This window comes from Cetorhinus maximus, chromosome 15 (assembly GCF_964194155.1).
Source record: "Cetorhinus maximus chromosome 15, sCetMax3.hap1.1, whole genome shotgun sequence".
NCBI lineage: Eukaryota > Metazoa > Chordata > Chondrichthyes > Lamniformes > Cetorhinidae > Cetorhinus > Cetorhinus maximus.
Genome location: NC_135893.1, coordinates 105,984,914 through 106,004,324, shown reverse-complemented (window position 1 = coordinate 106,004,324; position 19,411 = coordinate 105,984,914). Strand labels below are relative to the sequence as shown.

The 19,411-nt window shown below is 45.0% G+C and overlaps 1 long non-coding RNA gene across 2 annotated transcripts in view; it reads left to right on the top strand.

Moving 5' to 3' along the window:
- The first annotated feature begins 864 nt into the window (after window positions 1-864).
- The window catches only part of LOC144691090 (uncharacterized), a 40,873-nt gene continuing 22,326 nt past the window's right edge, over window positions 865-19,411 (top strand). For both annotated transcript variants that reach the window (XR_013579037.1, XR_013579036.1), the window contains exons 1-2: window positions 865-1,157; window positions 8,259-8,443. This is a non-coding gene — a long non-coding RNA (uncharacterized LOC144691090). The remainder of the gene's footprint in view (window positions 1,158-8,258; window positions 8,444-19,411) is intronic.

Sequence of the window (19,411 nt, the reverse complement as noted above, 5' to 3'; positions counted from 1 at the left end):
GACTGGATGCAGGGAGGATGTTTCCCCTGGTTGGGGGGGGTCTAGAACAAGGGGCCACAGTCTCAGGATACGGGGTAGACCATTTAGAACTGAGATGAGGAAGAACTTATTCACTCAGAGTGAACCTATGAAATTCTCTACCACAGAGGCTGTGGAGGCCAGGCCACTGAATGTATTTAAGAAAGAAATGGATAGATTTCTGGACTCTAAATGCGTCAAAATGTATGGGGAGAGAGCGGGGGTACTGCATTGAGACAGAGGATCAGCCATGATCATATTGAATGGCGGAGCAGGCTCGAAGGGCCGAATGACCTACTCCTGCTCCTATTTTCTATGTTTCCATGTTCTCTTGCAAGAAGGAAGGGGGCCTGCTCTTGTGACAGTCTTGAGAGATGTTTAGACAATGTGTCTGTCATGGTTGAATAGTTGGTATGCCATGTGTAATGAGTAACCCATGCGGTGAGTAACTCACCTCCTGACTCCCCAAAGCCTGTCCACCATCTACAAGGTGCAAGTCAGGAGTGTGATGGGATACTCCCCACTTGCCTCAATGAGTGCAGTTCCCACAACACTCAAGAGGCTTGACACCATCCAGGACAAAGCAGCCCACCACCACCAATGCACAGAAGCAGCAGTGTGTACCATCTACAAGATGCACTACAGGAATTCACCAAGGCTCCTTCGACAGCACCATCCAAACCCGTGACCACTACCATCTAGAAGGACAAGGGCAGCAGATAGATGGGAACGCCACCACCTAGAAATTCCCCTCCAAGCCACTCACCATCCTGAGTTGGAAATATATCGCTGTTCCTTCACTGTTGCTGAGTCAAAGTGGAACTCTCTTCCTAACAGCACTGTGGGTGTACCTACACCACAGGGACTGCAGCGGTTCAAGAAGGTAGCTCACCACCACCTTCTCAAGGGCAATTAGGGATGGGCAGTAAATGCTGGCTCATCTAGCGAAGCCCATATCCTGTGAATGAATGAAAATAAATATGAGGCAAGGGGAAGTGAGGGTTACAATACAGGCAGTGCTGAGAGTACGAGAAGGAATTGGAGTGAAATGTGCTGCAGTGATTGTACGGGAGCAACAGAAGTGTGCAGGGCAGCATTGCAGCTAGTGAGGTCACAGGTCAAGGAGATGTGAGCAGAGAGTAAGTGATCAGTATTTTCAACTTGACAACACTTCAGGGGTCATTTATCATGTTCCAGCACTGCAGCCAACTGAGAGCTAAGCTTCATTCACTGGCCTCCTCTGTGACTTCTCTCTGGCAGCAGAGGTGCCTGGAGTGCCTTCTGATCCCTTGGCTGGAACAGGATCCCCCTCTTCCTGCCTTGACGCTTTTGAGAGTTTTGAATTTTAAAGGTTCATTTCCCTGTTGCTGTACGCTGCTATGGCCGATGAGGAGGGATGTCTGGACACGACCATTCTTTCCTGTTCTTCAATCGATCATTAGAGTTTTTGTAATTTATGAGGTTGAAGATATCAATTCAATGCCTGCACTTAATCGTTTACATGCTGATTGTAAATAACTCAATCCAACAGGCTTCCTTTGAACACAAAAGGAGCTAGTTTTTATTATGCTAAAAACCCACCTAGGTAAAGATATTAAAATATTTGAAAGGTAAACCCATGTCCCCACCTTTGTAACAAACGCGCACACATAATCATGCAAAATTACAAGATATGCAGTAGAGGAGTTTAAATTTTGGGCAAATTAAGACTCAACTGTTGAGGCAGTGTTTTTGACAGGGCTCTTGCAATTCCAGTGAGGCTGAGGCTGATGTAAATTGCAACTTCTGGAGACCGTCTCTTTTATACCGTAATTTGTCTTTTCCAAAAGTCAAAGCAATTGTACCCGAGGTTCCCTTTTCATTTAGGTTCTCTATCTGATGGGTTCTACAATGTAACAGAGATAGGGCTCTGAACCCGAGATAGAAGGGAGAGAGATGGTGTTACTTGTCCATTTGCAGGCTACTTCTACTAGACTGCCAAAAAGCAACCAGGGTTTGTAATAACGACTTTTCAAAATAGTTATTCTGCTCACATGATCTCTTCCACATAATGAGTTGAGTATTCCACAGAAGGTAATTGATTAACTCATGAATGGGCAGACCTTGGCCATTGTATTATGGCCTAGATGATTAATTTCTTTAATATTCCAACCATCACTTCTGAATAGACCATTCTTTCCTGTGATGTGCTAGGAAGAAGATAAAAACATCTTCTATATAGCCATTGTCCTGGTAAACTTTCTGTCTCTGCCTGAAAGTTGGCTTTATAGAAATGCAGATAGTGAGAGCTAGTTATCATTTTCAATTCACTTTTGAAGAAATTCTTCACACCAGCAGGTATGGAATTCCATAAGAGGCTGCCTTGGCATGCCCTAATTGTAATCCACACTGGAAACTTCCAGAAATTGACCAACTTGACCAACTTGTCATACCAGATGTGTCCGGTGACCTGTGGCAACCATCTTAAGTCAATGTCTTTGCTTGTTTTAAAAGTACTTTTATAGAAGTTCAATCTATATCTGGCCAGCTGATGAAATTAAAGATTAATATTATACATGTACACGTCACATCATCATGACAGCTCTCAGGAAATTTCCCTGCCAATAATATCTAATATTCAGTTTAACCTCTGGCATTTTGTGGTCTCTGCTTAAGTATGCATTTGGCCTATAAATAGCATAGTTAGTGCTGTCAATTTGCCTGTTCTTTTCCAAAGAAACTGGACCATAAAAACTGACTAAGATACCCATCAATATCATTGCTCAGGTGGAGCGGACACACACACACACCAAAATGGATCCCGTGTTGTCTGAACTCAGAAAGGTGAGCCTAGCTTCACAGTGCATATTAAGTAAACCCAGCTGAGGTGCACGTCTATTCCTAATAAATGAATTAACTTTTGCTCGCTGACTTGAATATGACCCAGCAGAGCTAAAGCTCCACAAAGACGACCTTGTTTGTGCTAATTGATGATAACATTGGTACCATTATGAGACAGCGCATTGAGCTATGTACGATATGTAGTGTGTATGTGGGATATTTATAAATAGTTTTCTACTTTTCTAGCAAGGGCTCTTGGCATCGCTTCCCCGTACTTGTGCAGATTCCATCCATGGCACTAGAGACTAATTATGCCAAACAAAGAAGCCAGTGAGACAGCATATCAGCCAACAAGGTTCTCTACCGAGCTTTCAGTGTGAATAATATTGAAAATCCTTTAAGTGAGCTTCCATTTCTCTCCCTAGTGTGTTGTTATGGAAGTTTTGCAATTACAAAGCAGAACAAAGCCACCCATTTAATTCCAGTAATAGAATTACACAGAGAGTTCTGAGCTTCCCGACCTCCACACAAACAGCTTCCATGCGGCACATAAACCCAGCGTGTCAGTGTGACGGGGACATAGGTCAATTACTGAGACTATTTTGCAAATTTCTTAGCAACCTGTCGTAAGCACTCCCGAGATGCTGCCAAGTGGGAACCTTCAAGTTGTGGGAGGAGGGCTTTTTAGCCATATTTGGCATTGATTTTTCAGAAGATATTTCTGTCCAGAAACTCTATCAAATTATTTACCACAATAAACAGGAAAATAAAAACAGCCAATCACATTGCAACTTGCTGAAATTTCTCATTCTTGCTTTTCAAATCTCTCCATTGCTTTGTCCATCCCCATCCCTCTTATCTCCTCAAACCTCACAACCCTTGGTAGCCATGGAAGCCAAAGAAAATGGTTGTGGTTGTTGGAGGTCAGACACTTCAGCTCCAGGATATCACTGCAGGAGTTCCTCAGGGTAGTGTCCTCGGCCCAACCATCTTCAGCTGCTTCATCAATGACCTTCCTTCCATCATAAGGTCAGAAGTAGGGATGTTCGCTGATGATTGCACAATGTTCAGCACCATTCGCAACTCCTCAGATACTGAAGCAAGTCCATGTCCAAATTTAGCAAGACCTGGACAATATCCAGGTTTGGGCTGACAAGTGGCAAGTAACATTCACGCCATATAAGTGTCAGGCAATGACCATCTCCAACAAGAGAGAATCTAACCATCTCCCCTTGATGTTCAATGGCATGAACATCACTGAATCCCCCATTACCAACATTGGGGGTTACCATTGACCAGAAACTGAACTGGACTAGCCATATAAATACTGTGGCTACAAGAGCAGGTCAGAGGCTAAGAATCCTGTGGCGAGTAACTCACCTCCTGACTCCCCAAAGCCTGTCCACCATCTACAAGGCACAAGTCAGGAGTAAGATGGAATATTACCCACTTGCCAGGATGCGTGCAGCTCCCATAACACTCAAGAAGCTTGACACCGTCAAGGACAAAGCAGCCCGCTTGATTGGCACCACATCCACAAACATTCACTTCCTCCACCACTGATGCACAGTAGCAGCAGTATGTACCATCTACAAGATGCCCTGCAGGAATTCACCAAGGCTCCTTAGACAGCACCTTCCAAACCCATGACCACTACCATCTAGAAGGACAAGGCCAGCAGATAGATGGGAACACCACCACCTGGAAGTTCCCCTCCAAGCCACTCACCATCCTGAGTTGGAAATATATCGCCGTTCCTTCACTGTCATTGGGTCAAAACCCTAGAACTTCCTCCCTAACAGCACTGTGGGTATACTTACACCACAGGGACTGCAGTGGTTCAAGAAGGCAGCTCATCACTTCTCAAGGGCAATTAGGGATGGGCAATAAATGCTGGCCCAGCCAGCGAAGCCCACATCCCGTGAATGAATTTTTAAAAAGTTGCCTAGGCCCTCCTATACCTCACTGCCTCTCTACCTCAATTCCCTCCTTTATGACAGCCCTTAAAACCTACATCTTTAACTGAGCTTTTGGTCACCTGACCTGCTAGCTCCTTTAGCGGCTCAGTGTCACTTTCTTTTATATAATGCTCCTGTCAATCACCTTGGTACACTTCATTCCACTTAAGATGCTATGGGCAGAATCCTCTGGTCCCACAAGCGGTGTGAAGTGTGGCAGGCGGGGCATCTTAATTTGGCAGGAGGCCAAGAATCGGTTTCCTGATGGCGGGATGAACTTTAGGAATTCTGTTGTCGGGACTTTAAAGGCGGGTTAAACATGCGTCAGACTCCCTGGCGAACAATATCGGGAAGCCCTCTTGCAGGGAATAGCATCCCGGGCATCCTCAATTAAAAGGCCCCACGGGTGCATAAGTAATGAGCTGAACAGCACAAGATCAAGTGTAGTCAGCCAATCCCCCCACTCCCCAAACCTGTCACTGCTTCTGTCACCAAATTTAGGCTTCAGGACAGAACACTCTGGCCCATATAAATATAAATTTGTTGCTGTTATCCTATTATCATATATATCATTCTCATATATAATTACTGTGGGGTGAAAATTTGACTTGCCCTCACCTTCAGCCAAAAGAAAAAGAACACTTCTTGGGCCTGTTTTTGGGGTGGTATCCGGAGGTCCCTTTAAGGGCTGTTGGTTAGGCCGCTAATAGCTTTGATACAATGAGTGCAGCATGTATGTAGCAAACTCCATCTGAAAGATATACTTGCTTTGGAGGTGGCACAGTGAATGTTCACTAAATTGGCCCCTGGGATGAAGGGGTTGTCCTATGCTGAGAGGCTGAGTAAATTGGGTTTATATTCTCTGGAGTTTAGAAGAATGAGAGGCGATCTCTTATGGTCTTATGGTCTCACTGAAACATTCAAGATTATGAAGGGGCTGGACAGGGTTGACACTGAGAGGTTGATTCCGCTGGTTAGGTAATCTAAAACATGGGGGCACAATCTAAGGATAAGGGGCCAATCATTTAGGACTGAGACGAGGGGAAATTTCTTCACTCAAAGGGCTGTGAACCTTTGGAATTCTTTACCCCAGAGGGTTCTGGATGCACCATCGTTGAAGACATTTAAGGTTGGGATGGACAGATTTTTGGTTTCACAGGGAATCGAGGGATGTGGGGAGCGGGTGGGAAAATGGAGTTGAAGCTCAAGATCAGCCATGATCGTATTGAATGGCGGAGCAGGCTCGATGGGCCAAATGGTCTACTCCTGCTCTTATTCTTTGTGTTCTTCTGGATTTGCAATTGAATTTCACATCCAAGATCCTACAACCAGTACAGTGCTACAGCCAGTACAGTGCTACAGCCAGTACAGTGCTACAGCCAGTACAGTGCTACAGCCAGTACAGTGCTACAGCCAGTACAGTGCTACAACCAGTACAGTGCTACAGCCAGTACAGTGCTACAACCAGTACAGTGCTACAGCCAGTACAGTGCTACAGCCAGTACAGTGCTACAACCAGTACAGTGCTACAGCCAGTGCAGTGCTACAGCCAGTACAGTGCTACAGCCAGTACAGTGCGACAGCTCAGGTAGCCAGGCGGTGAAGGATAAAACTGGAAACTAGATTTTATACACTTATAAGCTTTTATTTACAAAGACACACACATCACACACCTGAGAAAGCATTCAACACGGTTTCAGGTTGGCACTTTTGAAGAGTCTGCTGCCTGTTTCAGGCCAGAGAGCTGAATGATTAAAAATCACACGAGCTATTACACCACCTGGTGTACATTTAGCACTGGTCAGATCAATTCACAACACAAAACGCAAATGGTTAATGCAGCACATTGAATACTCACACCCCACCCCCATTCCCCATCACATCACAGTGATCATACAAAGCAGAGGATATTAGATTGCCTGCCTGATCTACATCTCTCCCATTGGTGTGCAATGGGCAGTTTGATTGATGATGCCCATGTTACATTAACAACGTGGTTAACATCGCCACCCCCACCATATCACTATCACATTGCATCACACTGTATCAATATAATGTCACATCACATCATTATTCACAGTGAAATACCACAAAAAGTCACATATGGGACTTTACAAAGCCACATGGATAATCCTGCCAACAATTTTGGAAAATTAAGTGGCGAATGTCAAAACAATGCAAATGCTCAATTTTTTACATAGATAACTGGATGTATCGGACAGAGGAATAAAAGGACAGCAACATCTAGAACTGATAAAGATTCACCTCATCCAACGTGTAAAGGCGTGGGAGTTAAGTGCTATTCACAGGGCATCTGAAAGCATGTTAATATTAGCAAGCCAACAGCCAAGCTTGTAATGCATTCCTCACTAATAGAGGGTCAGCTTGGCTCAATATGGAGCTCTTGCCTCTAAGTCTGCACACCAGCGACTTGAATGTATATGAGTATAAATTCACCTTGTGTAATGAAACAGGTGATAGTGAATTGGCAACCCATTTTTCACTCTACCTAATTTTCTTTATTATTTATTTGGATACAAATGAAAATCAGGCAGCATGTAAAATGGGTTGCTTTGACCGTGCTGTGCCAAGATGAATTTACACCCCACTATCTCAGCAGATCCTTCTGTGCAGCGCTGAGAGAGTGCTGTATTGTTGGAGGTGCCAACAGTGGAGATGTGAAAACCATCTGTCTGTTCAGACGGACAAAAATAATTTAGATTTGTAAGGCACCTTTTGTATCCTTGGAATATTCCAAAATACTTTACAACCAATTAAATACTTTTGAAATGTAGCAGTGGGAGTTTTCAAGCAGGGGAGTTCTCCCCATTTCCTGACCAAAATTTATCCCTCAATCAACAACAATAAAACATATTAAATCATCGACTATTTAACTGCTGTTTGTGGGACCTTGCTGTGCTCAAAGCAGCTGCCACATATTTTTTTTATTTGTTCATGGGATGTGGGTGTCACTGGCTAGGCCAGCATTTATTACCCAATTATCCCTAATTGTCCTTGTTCAGAGGGCATCTAAGAGTCAACCAACATTGCTGTGGGTCTGGAGTCACATGTAGGCCACAGCAGGCAGGGTCAGTAGATTTGCTTCCCTAAAGGACATCAGTAAACCAGATGGGTTTCTACAATGATTGTTTCATTGTCAACATTATTGAATTCAAATTCCGCCATCTGCCATAGTGGGATTTGAACCCAGGTCTCCACAGCTTTACCCTGGATCCCTGGATCCCCAGTCCAGTGGAAATATCCCTATGCCATCACCAGCGTAACACCACTGTATTTTGGAATATCCAAAGCACATAAAAAGTGCCTTACAAATGTAAATTCTTTTTGTTTCGTAGATAATATTCTACACACACAGTACCGGGCAATGTCCCATTGTGTGAAAATGTGTTCAGGCAGAATATAGAGAGATATTCTTCTAACTTCATTTTCTTCCCTGCACAGAGTGTCAAGAACCCTGTGCCTGTGTTACAAATGAGAAGCTGCCAGTATACGCAGCACCATCTGCATCTCCAGCCCAATTGAAAAACTGCTTAGCAGACAGTCAGGCTCAACTTTAGCATTAACGTGATAAATCTCACACGGTGAGCACCTTGGCAACATAGGGGAATGTATCACCAATCGAAGAGGTAAATGGGACATAGGCATTGCTGGTTATTGCAAATAACAACCAACTCAATAAGAATGTGTGGCAAACCTTCAAGACAAAAATATTGGTGCATTTATAGTGTCACCACCAGCCAGCTAGAATGAGAGGAACTGGGAGATAAAGGAGTGGGTGAAGGAGTGAGAGAGGAACTGGGAGATAAAAGAACTGCTGCTGCAGCTGGGGCTGGTGTTGGTGCTGGCGATGCTGGTGGTGCTGGTGGTGGTGTTGGTGTTGGTGGTGGTGCTGCTGGCGGTGCTGGTGATGCTGGTGCTGGTGTCGGTATCGGTGGTGGTGCTGGTGGTGATGCTGGTGATGGTGATGCTGGTGCTGGTGGTGGTGCTGGTGTTGGTGCTGGTGGTGATGCTGGTGTTGGTGTCGGTGTCGGTGGTGGTGCTGGTGGTGATGCTGGTGTTGGTGCTGGTGTTGGTGCTGGTGGTGGTGTTGGTGCTGGTGTTGGTGCTGGTGGTGGTAGTGGTGGTGGTGTTGGTGGTGGTGGTGGTGGTGCTGGTGGTGGTGGTAGTGGTGGTGCTGGTGGTGGTGGTGGTGGTGTTGGTGCTGGTGGTGGTGGTGCTGCTGGTGTTAGTGGTGGTGGTGGTGGTGGTGGTGCTGGTGTTGGTGCTGGTGTTGGTGCTGGTGTTGGTGGTGGTGCTGGTGGTGTTGGTGATGGTGGTGTTGGTGGTGGTGCTGGTGGTGGTGCTGGTGGTGTTGGTGTTGGTGGTGGTGCTGGTGTTGGTGTTGGTGGTGGTGGTGGTGTTGGTGGTGGTGGTGTTGGTGGTGGTGGTGTTGGTGGTGGTGGTGGTGGTGGTAGTGGTGGTGGTGCTGGTGGTGTTAGTGGTGGTGGTGGTGGTGGTGCTGGTGGTGGTGGTGCTGGTGCTGGTGGTGGTGCTGGTGGTGTTAGTGGTGGTGGTGGTGCTGGTGGTGGTGGTGCTGGTGCTGGTGGTGGTGCTGGTGGTGTTGGTGTTGGTGGTGGTGTTGGTGTTGGTGTTGGTGCTGGTGGTGGTGGTGGTGGTGGTGCTGGTGTTGGTGTTGGTGGTGGGTTTCAGTGGACCAATTAGATTTGGAGAAAATCAAGTGTGATGTCAAAGGGAACTATGTAATTAATTGGTTGGTGAGCATTTTACTTGTTTTGCTCATTATCTTTTAAATACTGGTACAACATTTTGGTAACTGTAAGGTTTTCTTCATAATAAGGTTATTATAATCATAGTAATTAAGTTTATTAGGAGTAGTAGGGCTTATTAATTAAAATGAATACAAAATTTAAAAGATTTGTAAATAAAAATAACTAAAACTTTAGAATAAAATAAAATAATTAAAATAAATACCTAAAACACATACCCTGTGTAGTTAAGCAACATATAACCTTTAGTTGTAGGTGGTACTAGCTTTGAATAAGCACAGTAAATTGTAGTATATGCAGGAATTATTCTAAATTAATTAAAAAAGTAATTCAATAAAACTAACTAGATAACATAAAAAAAAGAATGGCAGGATAGGTGTTATATTGCAGCTGTGGAATGTGGGAGTTTCTGGGTGCCAAGGCGATCAAGGACAAACATGTCTGCAGAAAGTGTAAGCAGCTGGAGGGATTCTGGATCAGGATTATTGACCTGGAAGCTGAACTGCAGACACTGCACAACATAAGGGTGGGGAGGGGGTTGGTGAGTGGAGAAGTGCCTTTACACTTTGTTCCGGAAGACGGTCACACATCTCAGAATCGGGTTTGTTTTGTACAGCGGTGAGGGACTGAAGGATGTGACCGTGAGTGAGACAGGTAAAGGGGCCAAGCAGACAGTTGTGGAGGAGCCTCGGACTTTGCAATTGTCAAACAGGTACATGGTGCTTGCTACCTGTGTGGACGTAAGTAAAGTCTACAGGGTGGATGAGCAGGCCGGCCATGGCATCATGGTACAGGAAGCCATTCGAGCAGGGGGATCAAACAGGAATGCAGTGGTAGTAGGGGATAGTATAGTGAGGGGGATTGACACTGTTCTCTGCAGCAAAGAGCGAGAGTCCAGATGGCTGTGTTGCCTGCCCGGTGCCAGGGTTCGGGACACCTGCTCAGGGCTGGAGAGGAACTTGGAGTGGGGGGAGGGGCGGTATCCAGTTGTCATGGTACCAATTACATAGGAAGGACAAGTAAAGAGATTCTGCATAGTCATGATAAGGAGCTAGGCACAAAATTAAGAAGCAGAACCTCAAAGGTAATAATCTCTGGATTATTCTGCTTGGATCAAAGACTGGTGTGGGAGATGTGGGTGCCGGTTCATGGGGCACTGGCATCAGTACTGGGGAAAGTGGGGGCTGTACCGTTGGGATGGTTTACACCTGAACCGTGCTGGGACCAATGTTCTAGTGAAATGCATAACTAGGAAAGTAGAGAGGGCTTTAAACTAATCAAGGAGGGGCGAGGGATTAAGCTTGAGTAGATGTAACAGATCAAGGGGCAGAGTCAAGGTAGGTGAGCAATATAGTAATATGGGAAATGAGGGTCAGGGAATGGCAGGAAGGGACAGAGAGGAAAAAGCCTAGGAATACGTCAACAGCCAAGGCTAGATGTTACAAAGATAATAAAAAGACAAAACTAAAGGCTCTGTATCTGAATGCACATAACATTCATAACAAAGTAAATGAATTGAAAGCGCACTTTGAAGTAAATAAATATGATCTAATAGTCATTATGGAGACCTGGCTGCATGTTGACAAGGATTGGGTCCTGAATATTGAGGGGTATATGATATTTAAGAACAATAGGTAGCTAGGTAAAGGTGGAGGGGTAGCACTGGTAATCAAGGGATGGCATTTGTGCAATTGTTAGAGGTGACCTTGGTTTGGGAGATCAGGATGTAGAATCAGTTCAGGTAGAGATGAGGAATAGTAGAGGAAAGAAGTCACTAGTGGGAGTGGTCCTCAGGTCCCCTAATAATAACCACAATGTAGGACAACGTATACAAGGAGAAATATTGTGTGCTTTTGACAAAGGGACAGCAATAATAATGAGTGATTTTAATCTACATATAAACCGGAAAAATCAGATTGGCAGTTGTAGCCTGGATGAAGAATCCATAGAATGCTTTTGAGATAGTTTCTTAGAGCAGCACATTCTGGAACCAACCAGAGAGCAGGTTATATTCGAATTGGTATTGTGTAACGTGACAGGATTAATCAATGACCTCAGAGTAAAGGCACCCCTAGGTAGCAGCGACCACAATATGATTGAATTTTACATCCATAAAAACAAAAAGCTAAAAGCTACTGCGGATGCTGGAAATCCAAAACAAAAACAGAATTACCTGGAAAAACTCAGCAGGTCTGGCAGCATTGGCGGAGAAGAAATCAGCTAACGTTTCGAGCCTTCATGGCCCTTCGGCAGAACTGAAGCATAGTTAGAAGAAGGGAGAAATATAAATTGGTTTAAGGTAGCGGGGGGGGGGGGGTTGGTGGGGGGAGAGAGAGACATTGAGGGTGTGGTGATTGTGGAGATGAGCAGATAATCAAAAGATGTCACAGACAAAAGGGTCAAAGAGAAGTTTTGTCTGAGAAAAGTGCTAATTAAGAATGGAGGACAGGATATTCAAAGTACAGCTCTAGTGGGGGTGTAAAACTATGCTTCAGTTCTGCCGAAGGGCCATGAAGGCTCGAAACGTTAACTGATTTCTTCTCCGCCGATGCTGCCAGACCTGCTGAGTTTTACATCCAGTTTGAAAGGGAGAAGAGTGGGCCCAAGGCCAGTATTTTAAACTTAAATAAGAGGGAAAGTTTTGTGTCCTGCGGGAGGGCACCTGCTGGACTCAATTGGGTGTAAAATCGCATGAGGTGACATGGGGCGAGCGTCCCGACATCATCGCGCTCTTGCACGATATTTCGCTCGGCGGCCACACGCAAAAGTCGGAAGCAGGCCAGCCGGCAATTAAAGCCCTAAGCTCACAATTGTCTCTGATTTGTCGTGGCCCGTCCTCCATTACTTTTGGCAGACGGGCCAATTGGCCGGGCGGCCTTTACATTTCTCATCAAACCTCATCCAAGGGTGGGATGAAATCTCCGTTGTGAAATAAAATAGAAATAAATATGTGTGGGCAGCATTTTAATGAGGTATATTTTCCAGGTGCTTGATTGTGACGCATGGACAATTTTTGCACCTTTTTAATGGTTTATTTCATCATTTGAAGGTCGGCAGCTCCCAGAGGCAGCTGTCTGGCTTCAGGGAGCTCTCTCGCCGCGCTCACCCACACCCACACCCGCAGAAACATCATCGCCCGGCCTCTTCCCACCCCGCCCTGGCAGTGCTGAGCTTTTCAGTGTGTGCTTTCACGCTGGATGGCCGTTAATTGGCCAGCCAGCATGAAATCGTAGTCAGAGGCCAATCGCAGTCAGGGGCCAATCACGGTCAGGGGCCAATCGCAGTCAGGAGCCAATCGCGGTCAGGGGCCAATTGTGGTCAGGGGCCAATCGTGGTCAGGAGCCAATCGCAGTCAGGAGCCAATCGTGGTCAGGGGCCAATCGTGGTCAGGGGCCAATCGCGGTCAGGGGCCAATCGCAGTCAGGAGCCAATCGTGGTCAGGGGCCAATCGCGGTCAGGGGCCAATCGCGGTCAGGGGCCAATCGCGGTCGGCGGTCCATTTCCCAGCCACTCCCAGGCCCGCAGATCACGCGCACCCGCCAAAGGTAAAATTCAGGCCAAGGGCAACTACATGGGCCTGAAAGCTGAGCTAGCTGAAGTGAACTGGGATACTAGGCTAGAGGATAGATCAATAGAGAAGCAGTGGCAGACAATTAAGGGGTTATTTCAGAACACACAGAATAAGTATATTCCACTATAAAGAAAGGTTCCAAGGGGAGGATCCACCATCCATGGTTAACTAAAGAAGTTAAGGAAAGCATCAAACTTAAGGAAAAAGCATATAACTGCACAAGGATCAGTTGCAGGTCAGATGATTTGTCAGAAAATAAAGAACGGCAGAGAATGATGAATAGGTTAATCAGGAGAAAGAAATTAGAGTATGAGAGGAAGCTACCTAGAAATGCAGAAATGGGTAGCAAGAGTTTCTACAGGTATTTAAACAGGAAAAGAGTAAGTAAGGTGAGTGTTGGTCCTCTAGAGAGTGACAGTGGGGAGTTAATAATAGATAATAAGGAAACGGCAGATGAAATGAACAAATATTTTGCTTCCGTCTTCAGTATAGAGGATACAAAAAACATGGACTGCAGCAGTTCAAGACAGCAGCTCACCATCACCTTCTCAAGGGCAATTAGTGATGGGCAATAAATGCTGGCCCAGCCAACAAAGCCCAAACCCCTTGAATGAATAAAAAAAGAAAAATACTCCAGTAATAGCTGTAAATCAGGAGGCGGAGGGGAGAGAAGAACTTGGTGAAATTACAATCAGTAGGGAAGTGGTGCTGAGCAAACTGATGGAGCTGTGGGCTGACAAGGCTCCGGGTCCCGATGGATTTCATCCCAGGGTCTTAAAAGAGGTGGCAAATGAGGTCGTAGATACGTTGGTGTTAATTTTCCAACAGGCTAGTTAGCTTGACGTCTTTTGTGAGGAATGTGTTAGAATTAATTATTAAAGAGGTTATATCTGAGCACTTAGAAAACTCAAGGTAATCGGGAAGAGTCAGTTTGGTTTTGTGAAAGGGAAATCATGTTTAACCAATTTGTTGGAATTCTTGGAAGGAGTAACATGCGCTATGGATAAAGGGGGGGGCCTGTAGATGTACTGTACTTGGATTTCCAGGAAGCATTTGATAAGGAAGATAAAAGCTTGTGGTGTGGAATTTAACATATTATCATGGATAGAAGATTGGCTGGCTGGCAGAAAATAGAGAGTATGCATAAATGGGTCTTTTTCCGATTGCTAGGATGTGAAGAGTGGAATCCCGCAGGGGTCTGTGCTGGGGCCTCAGCTTTTTACAATTTATATCAATAACTTAGACGAGGGGAGTGAAGGCATGGTAGCTACATTTGCAGACAAAACAAAGAAGAGGACATAAGGAGGTTGTGGACAGATATGGATAGGTTGAGTGAGTGGGCAGAAACCTGGCAGATGGAATATAATGCAGGAAAATGTGAAGTTGTTCACTTTGGCAGGAAGGATAAAAAGCAGATTATTACTTAAAAGGAAAACGATTGCAGAATTCTGAGGTGCAGAGGGTTCAACTTGTTTTAGTGCATGAGTCACAAAATGTTAGTGTGCAGGTACAGACAGTAATTAAGAAAGCTAATGGAATGCTATCCTTTATTACGAGGGGAATTGAACATAAAAGTAAGGATGTTATGCTTCAGTTATACAGGGCATTAGTGAGATGCTATTCATCTTGAATACCGTGTGCAGTTTTGATCTCCTTATTTAAGGAAGGATGTAAATGTGTTGGAGGTGGTCCAGAGGAGGTTTATTAGATTGATACCTGGAATGAGTGGGTTGTCTTATGAGGAAAGGTTGGACTGACTGGGCTTGTTTCCACTGGAGTTTAGAAGAGTGAGGGGTGATTTGATTGAAGTTTACAAGATCCTGAACGGCCTTGACAAGGTGGATGTGGAAAGGATGTTTCCTCTTGTGGGTGAGTTCAGAACTAGGGGTCACTGTTTTAAAATTAGGGGTTACCCTTTTAGGACAGAGATGAGGAGAATTTTTTTCTCTCAGAGGGTTGTGCGACTTTGGAATTCTCTGCCTCAGAAGGTGGTGGAGGCGGGGTCATTGAATATTTTTAAGATGGAGTTAAATAAATTCCTGTTAGACAAGGGAATCAAAGCTTACCAGGGGTAGATGGGAATGTGGAATTTGAAACACAAACAGATCAGCCATGATCTTATTGAATGTCGGAACAGGCTCGAGGGGCTGAATGGCCTATATTTGCTCCTATTTCGCATGTAATGCCATATTTATACTTGGAAATCATCCTACAATGACCTTTTGCGCATCTGAAGCAGAATGATATCAATAATTTGTAAGCTGAAGCCTATGTTTGAGTAGAGTTTGGGCTTTAAATACCAAGGTTGGAGATATGTAGTATCCCTGATGGGGCTGCACCTTCCACCTTCCACCTGTTGACATAACTCCCCCTCAGATGATATTTGTGGTGTTTGTTAAGCTCAGTTAGTAACAAGCTGAAAAGGATTGCAAAGCTTCAAAACACGGCTGACGTCCATCAGCCATTATTAGTACATAACAGTCAAAAAATACTTTTCATATCAGAGGAAGGAGTCATGAAACTTGTTCTACACAACAATTGATATCATTGCACTAATATTCATACAGTATTGCTAAGCCACTGAAAATTCAGAAATAACAGCAAGTCCACTGAACATCTCTAAAGAAAGATGACAGTTTAACATGTTTGGTGTAAAACCTGAAATGTTTGCCTTACTTTCCTTTGTAGCTGTTCACTGACCTGCTCTGCATTTTTATTTCAGACTTCCATCATTTGGGGTTGATTTATTTTATTTATTAAGACAGGGATTGTGTCAAGGTCACTGTCCCTTCGTAGAGGGACTTGTGCATACAAGGGGGCTGACCCAGGCCCACCCTTCCACCAGGATCTCATCCAAGGCCGTGAGTGTTATGAATTCCTTCATTGTCGACATTTTCAAACGCGTCGCCTCCGAGGCTTTGCACCTCATTCACCACCACAAACGCCCGCACCGACTCAGCCAGGGAGATCCAGAGCGCCGTCCGCCTCTTGCTGCCTGGGGAACTGGCCAAACACGCCATCTCTGAAGGCACCAAAGTGGTCACCAAATACACCAACTCCATTTAGGAGGATCATTCTAAAGAAAGGGGTAGCTCCTCAGTATCAACATTAGACAATTTTATTTAAAATTAGGCAAATCATTTCTGAAGAATTCTTTTGTGATGTGTAAGTTCTCCAACACCTCTCACTTTCATGTGTACAGTGAACATAATGGAAGGAAGTGTGTTCTGTCACATAGGTTAATAGGATATTGATTTTTCCATGATATGATTGTAAGACTCTTGCTGAAACAAAAACATTATTCCGTTCCCTAACAATGGCATCGCTAGCCCTGAGCACAAAATCTACCCAAAATCGAAGTATATAATAGTGTGTTAATACAGTTACTGGGTTCCAAATGCCACATAGCTTTTGGCCATCAGTTCTGTTTATTATTTTATCCTCTCGAGTTTGATTTCAGTGGAATTTCAACTTTTCTGTTCATTTAATACCACATAATGATTAGTTTGACTTTATTCCCAAGCTTTAGTATTAACAAATTTATGAATTTTAAAAGTAATATTTGCTCTCAAGCAGCAGCATTAGTCCTAAGTACTGAGGCTGGTGTTACACGTTAGGATACTTAACCATTGCACTGTTTTCAGTAGAAGGGTAAAAGTCTGATTTGGATTTCACCAGTGTCATCACCGCTGAAAATGAAGGAAGTTTCATAGCCGCTTATTGCGTAAAACACTTTGGCCAACACTTTAAGGGTGCCGGGGTTTCCCTTTCCACAATACAGAAGTCGGCGGGGAACACATCCCTGCTAGCACTGTCTGCCCCGCAGCCATTCCACGCTCCGGTGAGCATTAATTAGCCAGAGACAGGACCACCCCCCACCCTCACCCGGGAGGAAGCCCTGCCTTAGCCGAACTGCCGGCCGATCTGATTGGCTGGCAGCTCGCTAGTCCCTGCAGCGCCAGAAGGCGCAGTGGCCAGGACTGGGACTGCACGCACTCCCCAGAGTCTCAGTCCCGGGATAGCAGGAACAGATAGGTTTTGGTGGTCTCAGGGCGAGGAGGATAAGGGAGGCCTGGGGGTGGGGGTTTGGGGGTGTCAAGGGAGAGGCAAGGGTGGGGGGGTGGTTGGGGGGGTGGGGGGAGGAGGGTCCTGAGGCTACTGGACATAAGGGGACGTTAAGACCCTAACCCTAACCATAGCCTGAAGTTAAAGGGAAGCTTCTGATGGAGGCGCCCTCTTCCCCTTCACAGCCGAGGCCTGAACCCGATTATTTTTGGGCTTTCCCCCCCCCATCCAGGAGCTCCTCCCGCCAGCTTAAAAATTGAGGCTGAGCGGGAAGCGGCCCTTAAGTGTCAATAATTGGCTGCTTAAGGGCCTCAACTGGGGCAAGGGCAGGTGCCCACCTCAGGTCTCGCCCATCCCAGTGTAAAATTGTAGAGAGGTGGGGGTGGGTGGGGGTGGGAGCCCCTCTGAGAAATCTTACACTCTGACCCCTCAGCGGGGGAGTGTAAAATTCAGGCCCTGAGGTTAGAGTCAGATGGAAAGAGGCTATTCTGCCTGTCAATGTGCTTGATCTTTGAAAGAATAATCCAAGTTAATCCCACAGCCAGCTTTCTCCCTGTAACCCGACAATTTAGTTCTCTTCGTGCACATGCCCAACTGCCTTTTAAAATCTGACCCTGCCACCTTTTCAATTAGCGCTCCAGATCTTAACGTCCCTTCTGTGTGAAGAACTTTTTCTCACTCCCCCTCTGGTGCTTTTGCCAATTATTTTAAATCTATGAACTCTGGTTACTGATCCACTTATCGGAGGAAGTAGTTTCTCAGAGGGGAGCAGGACGAGGTCATTTAACACCTTGAGCCTGTTCTGCCAATCCATGAGATTAATGCTGATCTGCAACCTAACTCCATCTCACCCGTTGCTTTTGCCCCATTTCCCTCGATAGGCTAACAAAAATATATCAATCTCAGTTTTAAATGAACAATTGATTTAACATCAGTTGCCATTTGTGAAAGATGTTTCAAACTTCTGCCACCCTTTCTGTGGAGAAATATTTCTTAACTTCACTCCCACAAGTCCTGACTCTCATTATTGACCATGTCACCAGACTAATAACCCAGAGACACAGTGTAATGGACTGGGATTCGAATCCCACCACGGCAGATAGTGGAATTTGAATCCAATAAAAATCCGGAATTAAAAAGTCTGAAGATGACCATGAAACCATTGCCAATAGTTGTTAAAAACCCACCTGGTTCACTAATGTCCCTTTAGGGAAGGAAATCTGCTGTCCTCACCTGGTCTGGCCTACATGGGACTCCAGGCCCACAGCAATGTGGTTGGCTCTTAAATGCCCTCTGAATAAGGGCAATTAGGGATGGGCAATAAATGCTGGCCTGGCCAGTGACGCCCACATCCCATGAATGAATTTTAAAAAAACTAGCCGAGATAGTTTCTCCCAATCTACCCTTTAACTTTCTAAATTGCAGGAAGTAGTTTGTGTAATCCCTCCTCAGAATTTAATCATGGCAGTCAGGTATCATTCTGGTAAATCTACGCGGCACTCCCTCCTAGGTCAATATATCCTTCCTAAGGTGTGATGCCCAGAACTGCTCACAGTAACTCCAGGTATGGTTTGGCCAGAATTCTGTACAGCTGATGCATGACTTCTGGCCCTTCATGTTCTAGTCCTCCTGATAGAAAAGTCGGCATTCCATTAGCTTTTTTGATTATTTTCTGTAACTATTTAGGATGCTTTAATGATGTGTAACTAGGCCCTCAGTTCTCTCTTTGGACCTCCACTGTTTCTAACTTCTCCCAATTGAGAAAGCACCCTGTTCTATCCTTTTTAGGTTTCTACCCGCTCTAACAAATAAACAATGTTCTAAGTGCATCTGTCCAATAACAACATGGCCAAGGTTACATATCATAGTGATACAGAGATGGAAACGGAAGTCAACCAATGAGCCGTACGTTATTGCCAGTGTTGTCGCTGTCAGCTAAAGAAATTTTTCTAATTGCCACTCATTCACCATATTGATGAGATTAGTCAGTAATTAAAAACTCAGCCAAGCCAAGCAGACAATTCCATTAGCTGGATGTCACTGAATCTCATTTACGTCAACTTTTCTCAGACTTATTCTCCACTGAATTAAAAACAAAGCACCATCAGAATTATAGGACTTCTAATGGGTTCAGAGACAAAAAAACTAATGCCGTTGGGGAGAAAAAGTGATAATCCAGTAATTTTTTGGGG